Source organism: Ovis canadensis, chromosome 26, assembly GCF_042477335.2.
Source record: "Ovis canadensis isolate MfBH-ARS-UI-01 breed Bighorn chromosome 26, ARS-UI_OviCan_v2, whole genome shotgun sequence".
NCBI classification, from domain to species: Eukaryota; Metazoa; Chordata; class Mammalia; order Artiodactyla; family Bovidae; genus Ovis; species Ovis canadensis.
The window spans coordinates 60,192,582-60,217,987 of record NC_091270.1 but is presented as its reverse complement, the minus strand read 5'-3'; the positions used below and the strand labels follow the sequence as shown (position 1 = coordinate 60,217,987).

At 41.3% G+C, this 25,406-nt stretch overlaps 1 long non-coding RNA gene across 1 annotated transcript in view; it reads left to right on the top strand.

Moving 5' to 3' along the window:
* Window positions 1-22,878, top strand: part of LOC138430819 (uncharacterized) — a 75,968-nt gene extending 53,090 nt beyond the window's left edge. Inside the window, exons 4-5 of the long non-coding RNA XR_011253390.1 lie at window positions 12,432-12,579; window positions 20,667-22,878. This is a non-coding gene — a long non-coding RNA (uncharacterized lncRNA). The remainder of the gene's footprint in view (window positions 1-12,431; window positions 12,580-20,666) is intronic.
* Window positions 22,879-25,406: the final 2,528 nt, after the last annotated feature.

Genomic DNA, 25,406 nt, shown 5'->3' with positions numbered 1-25,406 from the left:
GCCAGTTTACCGGCAGAGGACAAAACTCCAGAGATGGGAACAGCACGTGAATCTAACACCGGTCAGGGAGCAAACACACTGCTTTCCTCTCTCTCTAAAATCACCCACATTTCTGCCAAACGTAATCATGGTAAGACTAACTTGTCTGCAAATTATGTCTAGTTTCAATAAACTTGACCTGGTTATTTACATAAGTGCAGCAAGAATAACTATTGACCATATGTGCTGAGTGGCTTCAGTCATGCTGTGTCTGACTTTTTGCGACCCCATGCACTGTAGCCCGCCAGCCTCCTCTGTCCATGGAATTCTCCAGGCAAGAGTAACTGGAGTGGGTTGCATTTCCTTCTCCAGGGGATCTTCCCAACCTGGGGATAGAACACGCATTGCAGGTGGGTTCTTTACCACTAAAGTACCATCTAGTAAGTCCATATAGAATATATCAATCATATAGACTCTTTTAAATGAGCCTTGCAGAAACTTTGAATAAGGAATCTCAGGCTGAACATTTAAAAGTGCTAAAGGCTAGGAAGCCAAGACGAGGCAAGGCTCGCCATCTGATTTTGCCTATAATATTTAAAGATTTGGGTAAATTCCTCTCTTATTTAGTTTCACAAAACATCTCAGAATTCCTGGGCTGCCAGGAAGTGAGCTTTTTAGTCAACTGGTAAAGCTAAAATGAACCCTGTGAGCAAGATATCAGGACGTTTTCCCAAGAGGCTTTATTGGCTCTGTACAACCTGAGTCCCTCAAAGCTGCCTGGTTTTATCTAAGTCTATCATTCTCAAATACCACATTCCAGTCAAAGCCTCGGAAATATAACCAACATTTCCAACTGTGTCCTGTTACAAGAGGGCAAATTCTTATTGGATTTATATAAATAACTTATGTAAATAGTCACTAGAAGTCTTCAAATTCTGGAGGGATCAGGCAGGGATAAAAATTAAATGTTTTATCTTAGTTCATAAAGATAAAATTTACGAGATTGCTGTAAGTTATAGCTTAAGAGAAAGTTTTCTTAAATCTGGAAAAACACAATGTTAAAGAACCAGCAATAGTTTCAATTAAAACTCATGTGCATGATAGTCGCCCTTATCAGTTTATCAATCCCAAGAATTAATCCCATTAAATTAATTCTTGTTGATTTTTATCTTTTGTTGCCAGTTTGATGAATCCAGTTTTTTCATAAAAGTCTTATAAATTTCTTACACAGCTCAATTTTACGATTTAAAGATTTTCAGAAACTGTATCTAGAGTACTTGTTCGAGTCCTTTCTATGAATCTCTCTGAAGATGAAATACTTTCACAAAAGCATCTGAATTTAAAGAAAAAAAAACAACCATATCTATGACTGACAAAAATACTTAAAAATGCCCATGGTTAAAATCTGGTTAGAGTTTATTACAGTGCAGTTGACAAAAAAATTTGCTTATGCCTATGACACACACTTCAAGATAAGTAGAATTATGACTGATAACTTTTTACCAGGACATATATGAATTTTATGTATTCCATCTAACAATTTTTGGAATACATAATATATACCAATAAAAATACAACTTAAAGAAGGCTTAGTATTACTTCTTTGACAATGATTTCTGTATAATTTAATACAGCAAATAAGCCTAATTAGTTAATATACCTGTATTCTTTTTTAATAAGAAGAGAGAACAAATCTTTTGAGATGTTTTAGGGACCCTGTGGAAAATCCCCAAATTAATTCAATGTCAACCAGAATTCATTTAAAATTTGATTTTGCAGGTTTATCAAAAATACTAACAGTTTTAGGCATTGACTAAAAAGGATCACACATCATTCAAAAATAATATTTAATGATAGTAAGTTTTCAAAGGGAAACACAAAAGATTAATAGTTCTGAGCAAAATTTAGCTGTTAATATTAAGACTCAGTTTTCTTGAATAGTCAAGTCTGATAAAGTGCAGGAAATTATTTTGATAAAACAGAAATATTTTGCTTTCTATACAGATTACTTCAAAGCTAAATATAAAGTTTTTATAATTCCTTTTCAAGAGTGGAGCAATAGTCCAACAAACCTCTGTCATTTCAGCAGGTATAAAAATTAAGCTCTGGTTTTGCGTAAGTGCAGTGTTGGCCAGCGTGGTCACATGGGAGAGATTCTCTCCCTCTCTCTTTCTCCCCAGCCCCCAACACACTGACTTCCTTTATCACCCCTTTCCCACTCAGAAACAGCTTCTTTTACTGTAGGACAAAATTACTTCCATTTCACTTAACAAAAACACATTTCCATATCTCATAGGTTTTCCTGCTCTAAAACGTATTCTACTTTCTTTGTATTCAGAGCTGTTTCACTTATTGTTTCTAGCAGTTTGAATTATACATATTAATTAGAATTACTAACCTATAGGCAAAATAGATAAAGGGAATTAAGAGGTACAAACTTCCAGGTATAAAATAAATAATTACAGGTATGTAATGTACAGCCTTGTCTTATTCCTTTCCCAAATTTGAAGCAGTCAGTTGTTCCATGTAAGGTTCTAACTCTGCTTCTTGACCCACAGACAGGTTTCTCTGGAGGCAGGTAAAGTGGTCTGGTATTCCCATCTCTTTAAAATCAGTTTCTTGTGATCCACTCTGCAGTGACCACGGGACTGGAAAAAGTCAGTTTTCATTCCAATCCCAAAGAAGAGCAATGCGAAAAAAATATTCAAACCACTGCATAATTGTGCTCATTTCTCATGCTAGTAAGGCAATACTCAAAATCCATCAAGTTGAGTTTCAGTGGCACTAGAGCAAAGAACTTTCAGATGTAAAAGCTGGATTTAGAAAAGGCAGAGGAATCAGAGGTCAAATTGTCAACATCCGCTGAATCATAGGAAAAAAACAAGAGAATTCCAGAAAAACATCTATTTCTGCTTTGTTGACTATGCTAAAGCCTTGAACTTTAATACAAAACTCACTAGTTTATGTTATACATAACAGATTCAAATTGTGTTTCTGGCCTTTTACCCTTACAGATGGCCAAAGTTTTTTCTTAATGATTGTTAAAGAGACACTAGGTTTTTCATTAGCCCAGTTCCCCAAAAGCTCTTTTGTTTTTCTCATGAAAATCATTTCCTTGAAGTTTACATTTGAAAGAAGTGGCTCTTAGATCCCAAAGAAGATGGCATAGAAAAATCTATATAACAAAGGCACAAAAATAGTATCCAAACTTTCTCCCAGGAGTTTTCAGGGTACATTTGCAAATAATCAGATGCCTAGAATAATTGCTATTTAAGTGCTTCCTTCCCTTTCTTAAGTGTGAGATCATTCTGTCTCCAATGTCCTGAAACTTGTCGGAGCATTGAGAGGAAGAGTCCAGGGTTTGGGGTTGGCAAAAGGAGAGTCCGGCTTTACTTCTCCAGCCACATTTCTGATTTTGTAAAGATCTGTAAGGAAATATAGTTGCCTTTAATTCCTCTAGTAATTGGCTTGCAGCCTTAATGATGTCATGGGGCTGACTTGCCCATCCAACTACGTTATCTTCAGTTTGCTTCTTTATATCAGGGTGCCGGGGTCCAGCCCCGGTGGATCCAGGGAATTCAAAGGGTGGACGGCGTTGGCGTGGAAAGACTTGTTTATTTATTAATATAAGATTAGATTAAGAAACTATAGTGTAGTAAGAAGATTAAGTGGAGGAAGAGGGCTGAATAGCTTGGTTTACACGGAAGGCCAATAAAATTCCAAACAAGGAATTTGCACCATCTACGTTGGGCCACCGGCGCCCTCTTGAATATCTAAGGGTGCCTCGCCTTAAGCTCCCTTTCGCACGGGTCTTAACAGCCAGGGCAAGTAAGTAGACCTGGCGAGCCTCCGCACCCCAGGTGGAGATTCAGCCTGAAATTAAAGTAAAGAGCAGAGAGAGGGAAAGGGAGAGAAGAAGAGAGAGAGAAAGACACGGGGGGAGCCAGAGTCCCAAGAAACCAGGCCGAGAGACTAGTTCGAGAAACTGGTCCGAGAAGCTGGCCCCCTCCTTTATTGTTCAGAAGGCCTTTTATACTTTTGATAAAACACGGAGATCAATGGGTAACACAAGATTATGTATCGTTCGCAACCCAAATTCTTTCCGTATATCATTTTGTATACAAAAGGTCTCAGGTGATTTACATTATCTTCTGGCCAAGAGGCTTGTTAACGCTTTTTGGCTCTCCTCCTTAATGAATGTTAATTTTGTTTCCCCTGAAGTGTTTTTCTTTAATCTGCATCTCCTTAAAGCATTAAAGTTACATCTCTATAGAACAAAGGTGCAGTGGGTTATAACAAAGAAGGTACTTAACTCAAAGATCTAATGTTGCTAATACAAGGTCTACTACTTGTTTTTCTATATACCAACTATATCTACAAATAAAGGATATGAAAATTTGGCAGCAAGTATTGACTCAACAAATGAAACTTTTAATCAGTCCTATTCTAAAGATTTTGACTCCTCGGAAGCTCCTACATTCCTAGGATGTTTTAAGCTTCCTGTGCCTCCTACGGTCAGGAGGCCTCAAACAATCACATGCGCAGCTGTACGAGTCCTGCAGGCAGGCTAGAAAGCCATCAGAGGGTTTTTTTGGATTGAAACACTCTTTCAAATGCAGAAGACTAAAGCCCTGAATTGACTTTTTCCAGAAAATGTCAGAAGAGTGGAAAAGCAGAGCACAAAAGCCGGCAGATTTTTGTTGGGGTGCATGCTTAGGAATTTCCAGAGGGGTCCCTGAAGTCTGAGCACGCCTTGCATATGTCAGCTTCCTTCCTCATGACCTTGTCATGGGCGGGATTCCTCACGCTGGCTCCCGGCATCAGGGAGAAGCCTTTCAACTGAAGTGGAAATCAAAAGCTTCCTGTTCTAGAGCTTTAGGGTTTAATGAGGTATGGCTTTATAGTGTCTGTGTAAAGCATTCAACAGAGGCCTTTAAATGCTCTCCTCCTTTTGACTGTGCAATTCAAACTCAGGTCAATCCAACTTTGGGGGAAAGGTCTCTACTATTTCTTCAGTCAGACCTGACCCTTGGTTCTAAGGTGACCCATTCTCTGATCATTTGCAGGAGGGCCTGGAGGAAATTACAGTCATTTTTTTCCTTTGAGGGAAAATTCCAGGGTCTGTTTGGCTTGTTAGAGGGCAGTCATGGGCGGGAAGAACATTCCTTAGAAGCAAGCAGGATCTCTGTACGTGGGGTCTGTGTCAACTGTGAGTGGCCATTGATCTAGCTCCCCTCTGCGGGTAGAGACCACAGTGGAGGCAAGAAACGCTTTCCAGTTTCATCCTGTTAGGAAAATCCCTAAGGCCAGCTGCCATGCTCCTTTGAGTCTCCTTTTCTATTTAATCTTTCCATTGGTACCAATAAGGCAATTGTTCAGGATGAGCATTCTGTATTGTTTTTTAATATAGAAGTATTTTCAATTCAAAAGAGCCATCATCTGGCCATTGATGAGTAGGATCTTATATTAATTGAAGTAGTGACTCAAACCACAAAGCCTTTTTATGGCTATAACCGTGGCTATAGGAGATATCCCCAAAGATGCTGCCCACACTAGATCCAGAACGTTCACTCACGAACTTAGCCTGTAAGGGCAAAAACCTTCTCTGACATGGGCAGTGTGAGTGGCGTCATGGAAACAGCGCCCTCAGTTTCCCATGAAGACATGAGAAAACAGTGATTCCGGTTTCCCACCGGAACACGAGGCACCTCCCATTACGGTAACACTGATCTGAGGCACCAGGTGGGTACTTCTGGAATGGGACTTTCACAGCACTGACAAGACGACAAAGACCGCCTATGGACCAAAACCCCTTATAACAAACTCTCCTGAGAGCTGGCATTCTGGGACAAAGAAAACACTACCTCCCAGATCCACAGCCGGCGTGGCTGCCTGCCAGATGCACGCCAACAGCAGGCATCTTCTGACTGGCAGCAACCAGAAAATATCGTCAGGGTCATGAAGCCAAGCTCTCAAGCCAAGAATAAGAGGAGAGGAAAATACAGCCGGCTTGTGGGTCTCATCCTTACGATGAACAACACAAAAGCCAAGGGGAAAAAGTAAAGACCAGCTTTGGAAGGAAAAAGGATCAGTGGAAAACCAGAGCAGTGCTGCCGCTGATATTTTCTCATTCCAACCTGCATTTGGAAAGGAAAAGGCAAGGTTCAATTCTTACCTTCCTCTCCCAACTGAGCACTGCAGCGTGAGAGCCAGGAGCACTGCCTGGTAAAAAGGTTTCCCTTTGCCAGCGTCCATGTTTCCCAGGATGCGGTCTGCAGGGAATATGTCGTCTTAGCAAGTCACGTCATGGGCCGCCAAGTTGTAGAGGAGGAATAATAATTTTCCTTCTACCGTTCTAGTTTCTATTGTTACAGAGAACCCTTGTAATAACCGGCAGATACAGTTATAGGAGGGAAACAAGCAAAGGTTTAATAACACGTGTATATTTTTTACACATGGGAGACAGCTAGTAAACCCAGTAACTCTCCCAAATGCTCCAGGCCACCACGTTAAACACCGTCTTCAGCTAAAGAGAGGGGTGCCAGTGTGAGAGTTCATCAGGCAAAGTGCAGTGCGTAAGGATATGGCTGCTTGGGAGGTTTAATTCCGTGCCTCCTCTATTGATAAGTTCCTAGAGATCTGTCATCCTTCTCTTCCTGGTTTAGAGAGGGAGATGTCCTTAAAGACGATTTCCCTTATAAGTGTTCTTGTCCCTTACAAAAGTGTCACTTCTGCCTGGTTTTCAGAGCCTTTCCTGAGCTGGCTTCTTAAAAACAACCAGCTCAAAATAATTACTGTACCAGCGAAGCATATTTTGGGTGATATTTTCTGCACCCTTTCAATATCAACTATTGCCAAAATTTCCAACCTGCCTAATGTACTGAGAATTTCAGATTTACCCACAAGAGCCAAATCCTTAAAACCTACCCCACTTTCTCTCTCTCCACATCTAGATTCTGTTTTTCTGGAGAAGTCTCATTACTTAATACAGATGGAATTTCAAATATTAAAAAAAAAATCAGGCCATAGAAGCAATTTAATCATTGAAAAAGATACAGTGTAAGGAACAGGAACATAAAGAAAAAGGGGAATGACTGTTCATAAAAATGATATATAAATTTTAAACATACATAGACATACATTTGACTCCTTAAAAGTTTAAAGCATCTGTAATTCCTTTAATCTTCCCAACAAACAAATAAAAATGCAAAATCACATTGAAACATAATTACTGTAAAAATGAAAACAAAAGACAGTATTTTGTAAGTGTAATATTTGCAATATTTATAAGAAAAGCTTTAGGCTCTTAAACATCGGAAGTTAAGAGCCTGAATAGATAAGTGTTAAAGAGTAAGTACTAACAGCGTTGTATTAAAAAATGGAAAATCTAATGATAAAGGGAACAAATCAAAACAATTTGACATTTTTATGTGTTAAAGATAAAGATAACAATGATAATATTGTTCATATTAATATGTATGTGATAAAGGAATTATGGTAGCAATTGAAAATTGGAATGGCATTTTTCTTATAGTGATATATCTTTTTATCTTGAGCAATTTGACAATATATAGCAAGTGTTACAAAATTATTTATAACTGCTATTCCCATAGTAAACATGCTGGACTCTCTTCTAAGCAAATAATGCAAAAGTATAGAAAACTATCAATACACAAAAACTTGATTTTAGTGTAACAGTGGAAAAAAAAGCTTAATTATGGGGGAATAATTAATTAACTAATTAAGTATGTTACCAACATCTATTGAGATATAATATAGAAGTTAAAATTATGAATATGAAGACACATAAGTCAAGAATATCAAATTTTTAGATTAGCAATAATAAAGCGGTAAACTTTAACATACGGCCTTATTGCCATTTATAAAAAGCATACTCATGTGATGAAATACTAGGGAAAATCATTTTAAACCAATTACCCTTATTGGTGAGAAGACATTCAGATGAGTTTGGATATCTTTGCTTTTATCACTATGTTTAAAATTTTTTTTTAATAATTTCATTCTTTCCGTCGACACTCTTAAACCTTTTTTAATAATCTCATTCTCTCCACGTCACTCTTACACCTTTCAGTTTTCTCTTTTTCTTTTATTTTTTCTTGGCCGTGCAGCACGTGGAATCTTCCCAGACCAGAAATTGAGACTGTGGCCCCTGCACTGGGAGTGTGGAGTCTTAACCACTCGACACCAGGGAAGTCTTGTTTTAAATTTTCTGTACAGGGATTGCACATATGTTATTTTTCTTTTCAAAATCATAATTCAGACATAAACATAAGCAAGTTTATTTCAACATATCTTTCTTCAACAGTTTGTTAATGTCCAGCTGTTTTAATTGAGTGCTGTATTTGTGGAAATTATATAAAAATGATTATCTTGTTTTCAATGAAAAATACTTCTATAGCTTATGTCTACTTTTTAGTACACAGGTCCATAATCAAGCTACTTAAAAAGGAACGCCAGAAAACTCAAAAATTGTAGCTATAGATAAAGTATAAATGAAAAGTTGGTAGAGTGTTTCAAACAATTAAATCATGCATTCAAAAAGTTAATGAAAAATATATGATCAACTCTATAGATAGCAAAGGTAATTTCCTTCCTGTATACAACCTTGAATTTATTCCAATCTATTTTGGGAAAGTTTGCAATGTACGTATATACTAATCAACCTCACTTGAGGTGATGGTGTTCCCTTTGTGGGCAACATTCCTAGGCAATTAATGCAAAAGAGATAAAGTCTGGACCAAGGTCAGGAATATGTGAATCTCCATAGTGCAACCAACGTGTAAGCAGCTGAGGAATTAATTATACCTGAATTGAAGAAGAAGACCAAGGTCAATCACTGTTTCAGTTATTTAACCTCAGAGAATTATCTCTCTCTGATAATTCTGGAAACTCATTAAAAGACCTACTGGATTAGTCTCTCCTCTAACACTTAGGCTGCAAATAATGGACTAACAGGCAGAAGCTGTGAACTGGAGACCTTCATTAAAGGCTTGTTTCTATGGTGGGAGTGAAGAGAGCTGGTTTTGAAACTGCTTGGTCTTGCTAAACACACAGAGGTAAAGTGTTTTTCCCTCTCCTAAGTTGGGAACTAGCAGATAATGTTCTGGGAAGTTTTCAATGTCTCTAACAGGAGGGGATGCTAGGATCAAAATACACCTTTCCTTCGTGAAATTGATGGGCTTACAAAGAAATGAACTCTATAGTACTTCTTATTACAGGTACTATATTACAGTAAAACAATATAATTTTATGCATATATATATATATATATATATACACACACACACACATGCATGCTGAGTCATTTCAGTCCTGTCCAAGTCTTTGTGACCCCATGGACTGTAGCCCACCAGGCTCCTCTGTCTGTGGGATTCTCCAGGCAAGAATACTAGAGTGGTTTGCCATGCCCTCCTCCAGGGGATCTCCCCGATTCAGGGATTGAACTCGTGTCTCTAATGTATCCTGCATTGGCAGGTGGGTTCTTTACTACTAGCACCATCTGAGAAGCCTTACAGATATACCTATTTGGTTAAATAAAGGTTCCTTAATAATCACTGTTCAAAGGATTATTCAAGGTAGTGTCAATGATCCATGAACTCTAGGATTAAACTAACTACTTTATACAGAAATAAAACTAAAGTCCACAAAACTCTTTAATTTTTCCAGACAAAATACAAAGTACCTGAATGATGTAGAACCAGAGCCAGTTCTGGATGCAGCCCTCTCAACCTCTGACCTTGCACACCGACCCTGCTCCCCACAGCCCTCTCAACCTCTGACCTTGCTCACCGACCCTGCTCCCCACAGCCCTCTCAGCCTCTGAGCTTGCACACCGACCCTGCTCCCCACCCCATCTCTTGCCACATTATTAAGAAACCTCCTGGTTATAAGAGAGTGATGGATGGAACAGAAACCAAGCGCACCACCATTAGACACCTTTGCGTGCTTTTCACAATACATGGTTGCACGTGTGCTACAGAGTCTGAGTGGCTCGGGCAGAGACATGTCTACCTCTGGTTCCCTTGGCAACGACCACTGGAGCAGAGTGGAACAGTGTAGACGAGGATCCTGGGCACCAGAGAGTCGTTCCTAATACAGGACTCTAACAGTGACATGCGTGCCCAGAACTGCTGACCGCTGTCTTGCAAGACAAGAAATATGTGGCTAGGGAGGAAGTATAACAAGGAAGGCCTATGAAGTGAGAAGGGGCACTTTCCACAGGCGGCGATTATGGGGACATGAAAGGAAGACATTAGTGAGCAGCAATCAAAGCTAACGCTGCAAATTTGTGTTTAAGGGCAGTGATCGGGAAAGTAGGAAGGCACTAGATTGTGAAAATCACTTAATGCCGTGGCCATGATTCACATCTGTCCACCGAATCTTACACAATGGAAACTGATCGTTCTGAAGGAGGGAAAATCAGAGAGAAAACTTAGGTTGGAAGAACAATTCTCTTGTCTTCCCGTTGACTAGCCTGATCCAGGAAAATGCTGGCTCTAACGTTGTTTGGAGTGGGTCAAACTCCCTTAGGGCCCTTGTCCTTCTCTGTCTTCCCTGAGTGTGAGAGGCTGCATGATAATTCTGACAGATTGGCTGTGATCACAAATGTCACACAGAACAGAACCCCTCCAAGGGGCAGGGAGAGGGAGACGGATGGATCAGGATCTACTAGCAGGTGGTTAGTAGTTTCAAACCATTACATACAGGACGAACAGCCAACAAGGCGCTCCTCTACAGCACAGGGTACAGTGTCCACATTTCTGGGATAAACTTTAAAGGCAAAGAACATGCAAAAGTTAGGTGTGTGTGTGTGTAGCTGAGTCCCTTTGCCATATAGCAGAAATTAACACAACATTGTAAATCAACTATACTTCAGTAAAAAATAAATAAAATATTTAAAAGCTAATAGACTACCTTACCAGCTCTCTCTCCCTTTGTCTTTGTGATCCTGGAGGGCTTGTGTTGAGATGGTAGAAGCGGCAGGATAGAAATTGTTTGAATTTCTGAATCACCATTTGGAAAAATACTGCACTGAAGAGGTCACTATAACACTTTGAATGAGTGATAAAAATACACGCAATATGTTGCGTCTCTGAAATTGAGGGGGTTATTGAAGTGAAGTGTTAGTAACTCAGTTGTGTCCAACTTTTTGTGACCCCATGGCCTGTAGACCACCAGGCTTCTGTGCACATGGGATGCTCCAGGCAAGAATACTGGAGTGGGTGACCATTCCCTTCTCCATGGAATCTTCCCATCCCAGGGATCGAACCCAGGTCTCCTGCATCGCAGGTGGATTCTTTACCAACTGAGCCACCAGGGGGGCCCAATTAACCAGTTCAGTGGTTTTCAGCTCAAGCATGCATTGACATCACCATGCTTGTTAAAACATGGCTTGCTGGCTCCCATCCCTAGCGTTCTGATTCAGAGTATCTCCAGCAGAGCTGGAAACACTGCATTTCCGATTGCTCTCAAGAGCTGCTGATCCTGCATTTGGGGGAACCCACTTTGAGAATCATCAGTCGAGATAAACTAGGAAAATCAGACATCTCCTGCAAAATGAGTCTCATTTCTGAATTAGAGTGATAGCAGTGAAAACGTTTTAAAAGGACAAGTATAAGGAAGTTAAAAAAAAAAAAAAGAAATTAGATAGCTTATCCAAATTGTCTAGTGTTGGGGGTTAACTGCAGAAAACCAAAGTCTCTTGATGACAGGTATTTCGAGCCCAGGTGACATTGGATGCTATCTCTTTTTGACTTAGTGACTGCTCAGTGTTGTTTTTTTTCTTTCCAGTTTTAGAAACTCATTTTCCTGTCTCCAGTCTTCTCCTGTGACTTCAAACTCTGTAGACGCTGATATGAGATTAATTCTTGCTCTAAACTATGGTGTCAACAGCACCACTGACTTATTCTCTCCTGAAGATTTCCTTGCTGATTTTTTTTAACTTTTAAAATTTCATATTGGAGTATAGTTAAGAACATTGTGTTATTTTCAGTGTATGGAAAGTAATTCAGTTATCCATACACCTCTATCTATTCTTTTTCAAATTTCTTTCCCAATTGGGTTTTTCCATAATACTGAGCCGAGCTCCCTGTGCCCTGCAGTAGGCCCTGGGTGGTAATCCATCCTAAATACAGCAGCGTGTACATGTCCGTCCTAAACTCCCTCTCCACCCCTTCCGCTACCCTTCCCCCCCAGGAACCATAAATTCATTGTCTAGGTCTGAGAGTCTGTTTACTGTTTAGATTCCCCACAATATTTCTCTTTCTCTGTTTGACTTACTTCACTCAGCTTGACAATCTTGGTCCGTCCATGCGGCTGCACGTGGCATTATTTCATTCTTATTGTCAGGAAGGAACAACCAAATATATCTTGTTGGCCCTACTCTCCTAACTGAGTCTCTTACCTCTTTCACCTTTAATACCTGTACCTAGCAAGAGCAGTCACCTCCACAGAAGGTCTGAGAATCCTGGGGCTCCTACGCTTTCCACCAGAACTGGAGAGATGTCGGCTGCCAACACTTGAAGCAGGAAGAGCCAGAAGACTCTAGCTGCTGCCAAAGGGGCACCGATTTCCTCACATGTGAGTGTCCACCCCCCTGGTGTGGCTGCTCTTGACACCCGCCTTTGCACTGGCCTTCTATCACTGATTATAATCACAGCTCTCTGCTTTGCTGACCCCATGGGGCAGAGGGCTCCTGGTGGTGAACTGGGATGAGGGTAGATGGCCAATTCAGGAGAACGCACTCAAGACGCAGTCCTAAACTAGGATGAATGCCACTGGGTGCAGCCTGGAGTGTGCTTTCCTCATTGCATCCAGGTGGGGTAGCTGAGAAACAGCACCACCTGCTTTGGAGAGTGTCTCCTGGCCCCCTCTGACCAGGACCCTGGGTAAGATGACAATGCTCCAGCCAAGATATGGGCAGGCAGAGCTGAGCATCTGCAGAGCAGGGCCACCAGCCCTGCTTGGGCAGGGTGCTTGTGGTGCAGGCCAGCTGGAGTTCAGACAACAGACGGTTTTACTAGGTTAAGAGCTGCGTCTCCTGGGTGCCTGAAATGGGAAGCTAATTCATATCTTCATCTGTTGCTAAATGCAGCCTTCAGCCTACACACACAGGGAACCTAACCCAAGCACACGGGGAGCTGCTCGCCCATCCAGCAGCCCTGCTCATAGAAAGCCCATGCTCTCCTCATTTGCAGAGCACATGGGGATGTAAATCGGTGCAGCCACTGCAGAAAATGGTACAGAGATTCCTCAAAAAATTTTAAAATAGAACTGCCGTGAGATCCAGCAATTCCACTTCTGGGAACATACACAAAGGAAAGGAAGATACCGACTTGAAAAGATATCTGCCACCTAGTGCCCACAGCAGCAGCATTTTTATAACTAAGACAGGACAACCACAGACGTTTCTATTAATAGGTGAATGAATAAGGTAGCTGGGTAGACGTACACAATGGAATACTACTCCACCGTGAAAAACAAGTGAGGAAGCTGCACTATTCGTGTCAACATAGATGGATCTTACTACCGGCAATCTTGAGCACAAGTGAAGAAGAGCTAAAGAGCCTCTTGATGAAAGTGCAAGAGGAGAGTGAAAAAGTTGACTTAAAGCCCAACATTCGTAAAACTAAGATCGTGACATCCAGTCCCATCACTTCATGGCAAATAGATGAGGAAACAATGGAAACAGTGACAGGCTTCATTTTCTTGGCCTCCAAAATCACAGCAGATGATGACTGCTGCCATGAAATTAAAAGACGCTTACTCCTTGGAAGAAAAGTTATGACCAACTTAGACAGCATATTAAAAAGCAGAGACATTACTTTGCCAGCAAAGGTCTGACTAGTCAAGGCTATGATTTTTTCAGTAGTCATGTATAGATGTGAGAATTGGGCTATAAAGAAAGCTGAGTGCCAAAGAATTGATGCTTTTGAACTGTGGTGTTAAAGAAGACTCTTGAGATTCCCTTGGACTGCAAGGAGATCCAACCAGTCCATCCTAAAGGAAATCACTCCTGAATATTCATTGGAAGGACTGATCTGAAGCTGAAACTCTAATACTTTGGCCACCTGATGCAAAGAACTAACTCAGTGGAAAAGACCCTGATGCTGGGAAAGATTGAAGGCAGGACGAGAAGGGGACAACAGAGGATGAGATGGTTGGATGGCATCATGACTCGATGGAAATGAGTTTGAGTAGGCTTTGGGAGTTGGTGATGGACAAGGAGGCCTGGCATGCTGCAGCCCGTGAGGTCACAGAACGACTGAACTGACTGAACTGAAGATGGATCTTGAGGGCATGATGCTATGTGAAAAAAGTCAGACAGAGAAAGACAAGTACTTTATGATCTCACTTATGTGGACTCAAAAAAACAAATTTAAAGAGCACAAAGCTTAAAGAAAAAGAGGTCAGATCTATGGTGCTCAGAGATAGGAGGAAGGAGGTGGGAAGATTGGAAAAACCTGGTCAAAAGTTAGAAAGTCCTAGTTAGAAGATAAAAAGTACTAGAGATGTAACATACAATCTGGTGAGTACAGTCGGCATTGCTGTATGAGATTCTGGAAGTTACTAAGGGAGTAGAATCCGAGTGTTGTCCTCACAAGGAAAATGTGCTTTCTTCTCTTCGTTGTCTGTCTATGAGATTATGGGCGTCACTGAAATCCTTTGTGATCGCCAGCTGACAGTGCATCACACTGCACCACTTAAGCTCATACTGATACATGTCGACTTATCTCTCAATTAAACTGGGGGAAGGGGAAAGAAAATACAGTGTCAATCACATCTAAAATTACCTCCATAGCAGCATCTTGATGGATGTGGGACCAATTAGCTGTTCACCTAGTCTAGCCAAGATGACACATAAAATGAGCCATCAGTACTATGACATATTTTACCTTTAAGTGGGAGGTAAAGCTCAACACCTTTCAACATTAATAAGCATTTTACAACTGTTTAGATAAAAGCCATTTATTCTACAAAATTTAAAAACTTCTACAGTATGTCAATTTTTCAACATATTTAGTGATTTTAAAGCTATTTATACCCAGCCATTGTTCTATTACTCTGCCTATATCAAATAATTGTTTTTAATATGTGATAGAAAAGACAACTCAGAGAAGGCAATAGCACCCCACTCTGGTACTTTTGTCTGGAAAATTCCATGGATGGAGGAGCCTGGCTGGCTGCAGTCCATGGCAGGGAGAAGAGTCGGGCACGACTGAGCGACTTCCCTTTCACTTTTCACTTTCACGCATTGGAGAAGGAAATGGCACCCCACTCCAGTGTTCTTGCCTGGAGAATCCCAGGAATGGGGGAATCTGGTGGGCTTCTGTCTATGGGGTAGCACAGAGTCGGACAGGTCTGAAGTGACTTAGCAGCAGCAGCAGCAGAAAAGACAACTATGGCTGTATCACTTAAAATATATTGTGCTCAATCCTCCTAAGAACACATGGAAGAAACATTAGTAGTATAATACTACAAATGAGGAAATTGAATCTGAGAATTTTGTAGTAATTTGCATCTGTTAAAAATCACTTAGCAATTAGATGAGGGTCCTTATGAACCCAAGCCTGTTGAATTCCAAAACCCTTTTCTTTCCAGACTTTTAAAATTCATACTCTTTCAGAACTACCTTTGGGACTTTTCCCTATTTAATTTTGCAGAAATATGGTTGTTCCTTTTGTTGTTGTTGCTCAGTTGTTCAATTGTGTCTTACTTTTATGACCCCACGGACTGCAGCATGCCAGGCTTCCCTGACAGTCACTATCTCCCTGAGCTTGCTCAAACCCATGTCCATCGAGTCGGTGATGCCATCCAACCATCTCATTCCCTGTCGTCCCCTACTCCTCCTTCCTTCAGTCTTTCCCTGCATCAGGGTCTTTTCCAAGCAGTCAGTTATTCACATCAGGTGGCCAAAGTATCAGTGCTTCAGCTTCAGCATCAGTCCTTCCAGTGAATATTCAGGACCGATTTCCCTTAGGATTGACTGGTTTGCTCTCCTCACAGTCCAGGGGACTATCAAGAGTCTTCTCCAGCTCCACAGTTTGAAAGCATCAGCTCTTTGGCGCTCAGTCTTATTTGTGGTCCAACTCTCACATCCACAGAGGACTACCGGAAAAACCATAGCTTTGACCATACAGGCCTTGGTCAACAAAGTGATATCTCTGCTTTTAATATGCTGTTTATTTTTGTCACAGCTTTTCCTCAGTGAACTAAAATGAATGGGAGTGGGTGAATTTAATTCATCCATTTTGTCTGCTACTGCGGGCAAGAATCCCTGAGAATAAATGGAGTAATCCTCATAGTCAGTGAAAGAGTCTGAAATGCAGTTAGTATATTACTAATATGTTAAGTACTAGATGTACTTAGCAGTTAGGTACAATCTCAAAGACAGAATGATCTCAGTTCATTTCCAAGGCAAACCATTCAATATCACAGTAATTCAAGTCTGTGCCCCAACCACTGATGCCAAAGAAGCTAAAGTTGAACAGTTCAGTGAAAATCTACAAGACCTTCTAGAACTAACACCAAAAAAAAAAAAAAAAGAAAGCTCTTTTCATCATAGGGGGCTAGAATGCAAAAGTAGGAAGTAAGAGATACCTGAAGTAACAGGGAAGTTTGGCCTTGGAGTACAGAATGAAGCAGGGCAAAGGCTAACAGAGTTTTGGCCAAGAAGCACTGGTCAGAGCAAACACCCTCTTCCATAACACAAGAGATGACTGTACGCATAGACATCACCAGATGGTCAATGCCAAAATCAGAGTGATTATATTCTTTGCAGCAGAAGATGGAGAAGCTCTATACAGTCAGCAAACAAGACTGGGAGCCGACTCAGATCCTGAACTCCTTATTGCAAAACTCAGACTTAAACTGAAGAAAGTAGGGAAAACCACTGGGCCGTTCAGGTACAACCTAATTCAAATCGCTTATGGTTATATAGTGGAAGTTGCTCCTTACTTATACAATAAGATTTTCCCAAAATTATTTTCCATAAGAATAAAGCTTCTACTATATATTTCATTTGTAGCCATAAACGTCATATCAAAACTTAATACACGTAAAAAAGGGAATGAGAGAAAAATCCCCATAAGCTTCATTTCAGTTAAACTAGGAGCATAGATGATGTGTATGAAGGTTGAAAATGACAGCTGAGAAGATCGTCAGTTATACAGGAGCAGGTGAAGAGAGCAGGCCCAGCGGTGGTGAAAGGGCCAACAGCAATAGATCGTGGAAAGTGTCACAATTAATATTTCATTTTGGAGAAAGATTGCTTTGAAATACACATGGTTATTTTTCATTTGCCAAAGGGATTCAGTGAGTCCCACATAAAAGTCATAAATGCAGGAAACCACCTGCATCAGTGACGTCATCAGGATGGCTATTCTGGCGTGCTCTCTGCTGTGTCCCCACACTCAGGAAAGTCCAGCAAAAACCACTACATGGAAATCCACCTAACTTAACAGCTAGTAATTAATTGGCACAGCAGAAAGATGCCTCATGAAAATGCGGAAAAGACTAACAGAAAGTCCCCTACCTAGGAACCTTCAAGTTGCAGACTTTCAAAGCTGCTAGTGCATGTTCTCACGTCCAGTCACACAAGCCGGTTCACGCATCTGGATCCACTGTGCCGTGCACGCACTTTCTACAAGCGGTTGTGCTTTTGTGCACTTCACAGTACCGTGCAGAGCACAGCAGTGCAGCATCTTCATTTCAGACCAAGGATGTTCAGAAGGCGATGGTAAAGGCACCATATATTCCTGATTGCGTTAGTTGAGTGTCTGGGCTAACTTTGTTGAGCTTATGGACAAATTGGACTTAAGAATGAACACACTCTCAGAAGAGAACTCATTCGTATGTTGGGGACTTACTGTACCGTGTTAACATAAAGACTGTTAACCAGAAAAATACTAGAGTGGATCAAATAAAAACTAAATACCACAGAAAAATCTATAAAGATTAGTTTGGAAAAATCCAATTAATGCAGCAATTGGTAATTTTTAAAAAAGGGTTCTGATGTAGCATTGCACAGAATTCCTCAAAAATATCTTAAAAAGTAGTAATGCCTACACAAAATGCAGAAGACCCACCAGTGCAGTGCCACCATAGGCCACTGTTTAAAGCCACTGTGCTTTTGTAGAAAGATATCTACCTCACACCATAGAAAAGTGAACAGTCTCCCTATTATATGGAAAATTCCTAAAACTTTAGAAGAAAAAATCCAATAAAGCAATGGAGAAATAAAGCTGGCTAAAGATACATTAGACATTTAGTAGAAAAGGAAAAAAAATGCTGCTAAACATGTAAAAAGATGTTCAGTTTCCTCAAATTCATGGACAATAAGAGAAATGTAAACTAACCACATTAAATTTGGTAGACTCACCACAACTGCCCCTTCAGTGAATCATGCCTCCAGATGGTAGGTAGGTTCCCTGCACTGGGACTTTGGCCTGAGTCCTGGGAATCACCTCTCCATTAGGACATCAGAAAATGTGACGTGTGTTTGGGATCACCTCCTGGAAGGTTCCTGCCACCCTGTAAAATTGTTCAGTGTGGCTTTTTTGGAAATTATAGATGACATGGAGAGACACAATCCATTTTCCAAGGAGATCCAGCAGACCCAGTCCCAGGAAACCTCCTGCTGAATGTAGTTACAAGAGTAAGCCTAGTAAAAACCAGAGCTGCCCAGCCACCTCCCAGAGTGATGCACCACGCTGACGCATGGCTATTTCAGTTCAGTTCAGTTCAGTTCAGTCACTCAGTCATGTCCAACTCTTTGTGACCCCATGAATCACAGCACGCCAGGCCTCCCCGTCCATCACCATCTCCTGGAGTTCACTCAGACTCACGTCCATCGAGTCCATGATGCCATCCAGCCATCTCATCCTCAGTCATCCCCTTCTTCTCCTGCCCCTAATCCCTCCCAGCATCAGAGTCTTTTCCAATGAGTCAACTCTTCGCATGAGGTGGCCAAAGTACTGGAGTTTCAGCTTTAGCATCATTCCTTCCAAAGAAATCCCAGGACTGATCTTCAGAATGGACTGGTTGGATCTCCTTGCAGTCCAAGGGACTCTCAAGAGTCTTCTCCAACACCACAGTTCAAAAGCATCAATTCTTCGGGTGCTCAGCCTTCTTCACAGTCCAACTCTCACATCCATACATGACCACTGGAAAAATCATAGCCTTGACTAGATGGACCTTAGTCAGCAAAGTAACGTCTCTGCTTTTGAATATACTATCTAGGTTGGTCATGACTTTTCTTCCAAGGAGTAAGCGTCTTTTAATTTCATGGCTGCAGTCACCATCTGTAGTGATTTTGGAGCCCCCAAAAATAAAGTCTGACACTGTTTCTACTGTTTCCCCATCTATTTCCCATGAAGTGATGGGACCAGATGCCATAATCTTCGTTTTCTGAATGTTGAGCTTTAAGCCAACTTTTTCACTCTCCTCTTTCACTTTCATCAAGAGGCTTTTTAGCTCCTCTTCACTTTCTGCCATAAGGGTGGTGTCATCTGCATATCTGAGGTTATTGATATTTCTCCTGGCAATCAGTGCTTTTTGGGGGGCAGTGAAAATCTTAGTCACTCAATTATGTCCAACTCTTTGTGACCCCATGGACTGTAGCCCACCAGGTTCCTCTGTCCGTGGGATTCTCCAGGCAAAAGTACTGGAGTGGGTGGCCATTCTCCACTGGATCTTCCCAACCCAGGGACTGAACCCAGGTCTCCTGCATTGCAGGTGGATTCTTCACCGTCTGAGCCACCAGGGAAGCTTGGGGCCAGGGGTTGTCACATAGAAATAGATCATCCACATCCTGAAATGCCATTTTCATGTACAGAATTGAGAGAAATCCAAAAGTTTCACAATGCACTTTAGTATAAGCTATGGGGAAAAGCAAACTCTCATATACTGCTGGTGGGATAGAAAATTCATGCACTCCTTTGTAGATGGCAATTTGGCAATACCTACTGACATTTCAAAAGCTTATTCTCTTCAACTGAACAATCATATTTTTAGAGAATTATTCTACAGATGTATTTACACAGGTGCAAAATTATGTATGTAATGAACGTTCACATTGATTTATGCAGTACTTGATGTAACAGCAAAAGATAAAAATAACCCAAAGGTTTATGAATTGGAGTCTGGTTAAATACACAATGGAATTATGATCTGCAAATGAATAAAAAATCAGGAATCCTCCCCTGTATTTATATGGTAAGAACATAAAGACATCATTAAGTGATAAAAACATAGTGTAAAATGATGAAGATGGCCTGCCACATATTGTGTATAAAAAAAGAAAAAGAAAAATCTATGTTTGTATGATTGAATGGGCATTTTAAAAACTCCGGAAGATAAACAAGTATATCTGTGATGTTATGTGGCTTGGATACTTGGGATTTCAGCTGATAGACAATGGGGCATGTAAGAGACTTATCTGTATTATATTTTTATATCTGAGGGACTATATAAACATAAATATGCATTTTGTAAATTTAAAATAGCTCTCTGAAAAAAACTTAATGTTTGCATAATATGGTGAGACGTTCTATCTAATGAAATGAAGCCCGTGGTTATTACCAATTTGATGCTGCTGTAAACAATACTGCAGTAAATATTTTTGCAGGATTATCTCTATCAGTCTTTTTTTAATCCCTCTCATCTAGGACACCTGACTTTGGTAAGAATTCTCGCCCTTTGCCAGCTTCTGCCAGCTTTTCAGGATCTCATCGCAGCACACTGTTGACGCTTATAAGAGACCCCTGCACAGAACCTGTGCAAGAAGCATGTGAGGCTGTGAGTCAGCTCGCTGAATTAATTCTCCGATTAAGGATTCTGCCTCCATATCCTAAGGAGACTGGGATATATTCACTGTGCCAATATTCACTGTGATTGCTTTACATTTGAGTATTGCTTCCTCTCCATGGAGCCAGCATCTCATTTTTGGCAGGCCGCCCTGCTGCTGCTGGAACTACTTTGGCTCAAACTGGGAGAGAGCCAGGAGTGCCTTTAATTAACCTGGGGCAGCCCCCAGAATAATGACCAGTGGGTGCAGAAGTATAAATGGTCTAACTCCCTTAGTACCTGATTAGGATGAATTTCAAGGCATGATTTCCATCACTCTGCCATCCCCGGAGCTCCTCTGGACAGTGGAGGCGAAGGGCCCTCCCTGACCTTGCCTGCCATCCTTCACCTCCTGGTCACCCTTCCGACTCCTTTGTTGGTTCTCTTCTATCACACTCACTAATGAATCATTGTCACAAGGCCGCTTGTCTGAGGCTGTGCTTCGTGGGAATCCAAAGACATCATCTATTATTTCAATAGCATTCCACTGGCCCCCATTACACTGAAAACTGTGTAGCTGTGCAAACCACTGAGGCTAGGAAATAAAGGAGCAAAATTATCAAGTACAAAAATATATATATATATATACACATTATATTTTTCACCAAGTTTCTGGCACACAGAACTGATCAAAGCCAAGCAGACTAGGTTGTTGAATGCACTTTGCTCTTTAAGAAAGTACCACCCCGACCTTCAGAGCCCGCTGTTGTTTGACATATGAAGCAACCTGAGGACTGCTGTGGCTGCAAGAAGAAAACTCTCCCCAGTGCCCATTTCAGAGGTGGTCATGGAGTACAACGTGGAAGGAAAAAACTCCCAAGAGCAAACACCCCAAACTGTTGAAGAGAATGGTCTCCAAACAAACTAGCAACTACTAAATGTGCCGTGGACCAGGAACTCACCTGCGGGCCAGGACCAAGGATGGCCAGAGCCCTTGCCCAGAAGATATAACTGTTCTGAAGAGCAACTGCCGCTGTTCCCCATTCCACACCTCCCGCAAGGACATGTTTTTATTACAGATGTTCTCTGCTTGCTTCATTCTCCATCATTCTAAATTGGGCATAGTAGGGATTAAGACTGAAGCAAACGCCTTATATTCTAGCTTTTAGGGAGTGGAGCAATGAAAGGACACACTAAGAACAGAAAACACCTCACAAACCCAAAGATCTTAAACCTCAGATCAAAGGGAACAACTCAGTGGGACTCTGACTCCTTTGGGTAGGAGCTAGTGATTGCATTCCCGAAGAAGCTTGCAAAAGCTGGTTCTAGTTCTCCATCCATAGTTCTCCTTCTTCCATCCTCGCACTCTCTACCTTTAGTGACAGAGCCTCTCCCCTTAAATGGGGTGTGGGTGTAGCATGGTCTCCCACCTAAAGACATTCCCAGGCCCCTGCTCAGACAAGTCGAGCCGTGGAGGTTCTGACCAAGAGTTCAGTTCAGTTCAGCTCAGTTGCTCAGTCGTGTCCGACTCTTTGCGACCCCATGAATCGCAGCACACCAGGCCTCCCTGTCCATCACCAACTCCCGGAGTTCACCCAGACTCACGTCCATCGAGTCCGTGATGCCATCCAGTCATCTCATCCTCTGTCGTCCCCTTCTCCTCCTGCCCCCAATCCCTCCCACCATCAGAGTCTTTTCCAGTGAGTCAACTCTTCGCATGAGGTGGCCAAAGTACTGGAGTTTCAGCTAGAGCATCATTCCTTCCAAAGAAATCCCAGGGCTGATCTCCTTCAGAATGGACTGGTTGGATCTCCTTGCAGTCCAAGGGACTCTCAAGAGTCTTCTCCAACACCACAGTTCAAAAGCATCAATTCTTCGGTGCTCAGCCTTCTTCACAGCCCAACTCTCACATCCATACATGACCACAGAAAAAACCATAGCCTTGACTAGACGGACCTTAGTCGGCAAAGTAATGTCTCTGCTTTTGAATATGCTGTCTAGGTTGGTCATAACTTTTCTTCCAAGAGGATATAAATAGAAATCGTGAGTTTGACTTTCAGTTGATGCCTTAAATAAAAAGGCTATGTCTTCCTTTGTCCTTTTCTCTTCTTTTTACAGCTAGAATATCCTTGTGATACTGAGAGCTGAGGAGCATGACCATATCAGACCTGGATGACTTATGTGACAAGAGAGAGAAACGAATCTATCATTTTAAACCACTTTTATCTGGTCTCTTAATTTGGCTGCTTAGCTAGTATCCTAAGGAATAAGAATAGATTTGCATGCACTCCTGAGTTTGCATTTACACTAACACACGACTCACCTTCTTGCCTTTAACTAAGGAGATATCAGTTGCAAATAGAATTTAGTTCTCTAGGTTTCCCAGACCCAATACTAACAGGTGTCTGCTTCCTCCCAGCTTCTTTGAACCTAGAAACATAAAAAAGGTGTGCATCAATTACTTTAGGCTACCAGGGATAGATGTCCAACTTATCATAATAAACTACTACCAAAATAAGTTTCGTAATGATGAACTAATGTTCTAAGAGCTTTCTTTATATTTTCTTTTTCAATCCCAATATCTTATAAAGTATATGCTATTATTATTCCTGTTTTACAGATGAGGACACTGAAGCAGAGAGGTAAGTCACAGCTGGGATTAGAACCCAAGCAATCTATCTCTGTTTTGCAAAGGAATTCATCTGTGTGGGGGATGGTGAATTAGGGGATTGGGATGGACTTAAGCACACTACTCTGTTTAAAATGACAACCAGCAAGGCCCTAGTGCACAGCACACAGAGTGCTGCTCAAGCCTCTGTGATGACCTATACGGGAGAAGAATCTGAGAGAGTGAGCACACGTGTACGTGTAACTGAATTACTCTGCTGCACACACGAAGCCGACACATGTTCATTGGTGAGTAAAAGGAGTGGCTATGTTTCTATTTGTGGTTGTGTTAGGGCCATTTTGCTTGGCTTCTGCTCCAAAGAGGTGATGAACAGCGTCAGAAGACCTCAATAAAAGAATAGTTTTCAGTTTCATTCTTCCATTCCTCAGAAAGTAAGTCACCCCTCTAAGATGATTTCTCTCTTAGCGTTCAGCTCTCCAGCCTCCTGGAAGGGTTGACTCCGGTTAAGTGGCATTACAGACCATTTCCAATGCAGAGGGCCAGCTTAACCTACTCAGGAGAAAGTAAAAACATGTGTTAAATTGAATCAGCCAGTGGGCCTTAAAGTGATGATCTGGTTTAGAATCAAAGAGATCTTCAGCACAGGAGACAAAGAATCATGAAAGAACTTAAGCAAAATAAATGGAATTTGCTTTAGCCTGGGAGAAGAAACATGATTATTATTCCAAGAGCTGAAAAAAATCCCAAGTAAAGTTGGGAATAAGAGTACACGTTAAATCAAATGTCTTTCAATGCAGAAACGCACTGAAATGTCAAATGTACATTAATTATCTAGGATCCACTTTGATGAAGTCCTCTTGTTAATTCATTTGTCAGACAGCAAAAGTTAGCAGCCCCAGAAGGAAGCCATCAAATGTGCAATAGATGGGGAGATTTGGCAGGCAGGCAGGGAAAGTTTAGCCAAGCCAACGCTAAACCACTTAAGGAAATGTAAAACTTAAGAATGTCCAGAGTAAGTCCCGGAACTCAAGACCTGGCAGATTTAGGCCCCAAGGACAAAAGTATATTTTTCTCTTACATTTGCATGAATATGACTCTTTGGAAACTGACCTAATTTAAAGCAGGTTTGTATGCTTGACAGTTTTCTCTTCCTCACACAAAACATTCCATTTAGTGATAGGAAATGCTCTCTGTGGTTCTGGCTTGCAGGATGCATCACAAAGAATCCTACAAATGCTTTTTCCCTTTTCATTAAGCCCATTATTTTAGCGACGAAGACCCTTATCTAAACCAAATGCACCTCCCAACAAGGACTTACTTTCCCAAGTTGCTTGAGAACATTGATAGAGACTTGCAAACGTCAGGGGATAAAATTTAGACGATTTGGGGTCAGGTTTGGTTACATGACACCAGACGGCTTACTTCCTCTTCCCTGGTCCTTGGAGAAACAGAGCTGCATCCAGCTATGATGCGGACCTGCAGAATGGTCACGGCGCAGCCTCCCACTTCACAGGAGACCAGGATGGCTGTGTTCTGAAGGCTCTGCTTTGACTGTTTGTAGTTCAGATAAATGACTCTTAGGAAGATGTCCTGAATACACCTTGTCCCACGTATGCCAGTTGTTTAGATTGGGACTTGAGGAGAAACTTGTTGTTTCTGCAGCTAAGTGAGCAGGCTGACCCAGAAAGTAGCATATGCTCTCTGGACTACCCAAGTAGCTCAAAAGTGAGTGAGGATGACTAACTGTAACTAGGAAATGAATGTCTGCAATTTAATAATTCAGTGTCCCAAAAAGAGGAGGACTTTAAAAAAGATCTCCTTACCTTTAAAGGGGAAATTAAGATATTGATTGTGTGTTCATCTCCACAGTGACTCTTTTTCAAAGCATTAAAACTCTTAACCCGGTCTTCCACATTTGTTTAAACTTTCTTTGGAGGGGAAGAAATAAATGAAATTCTCTATTCACAGACAACCTGGTCACCTATTTAGTTAA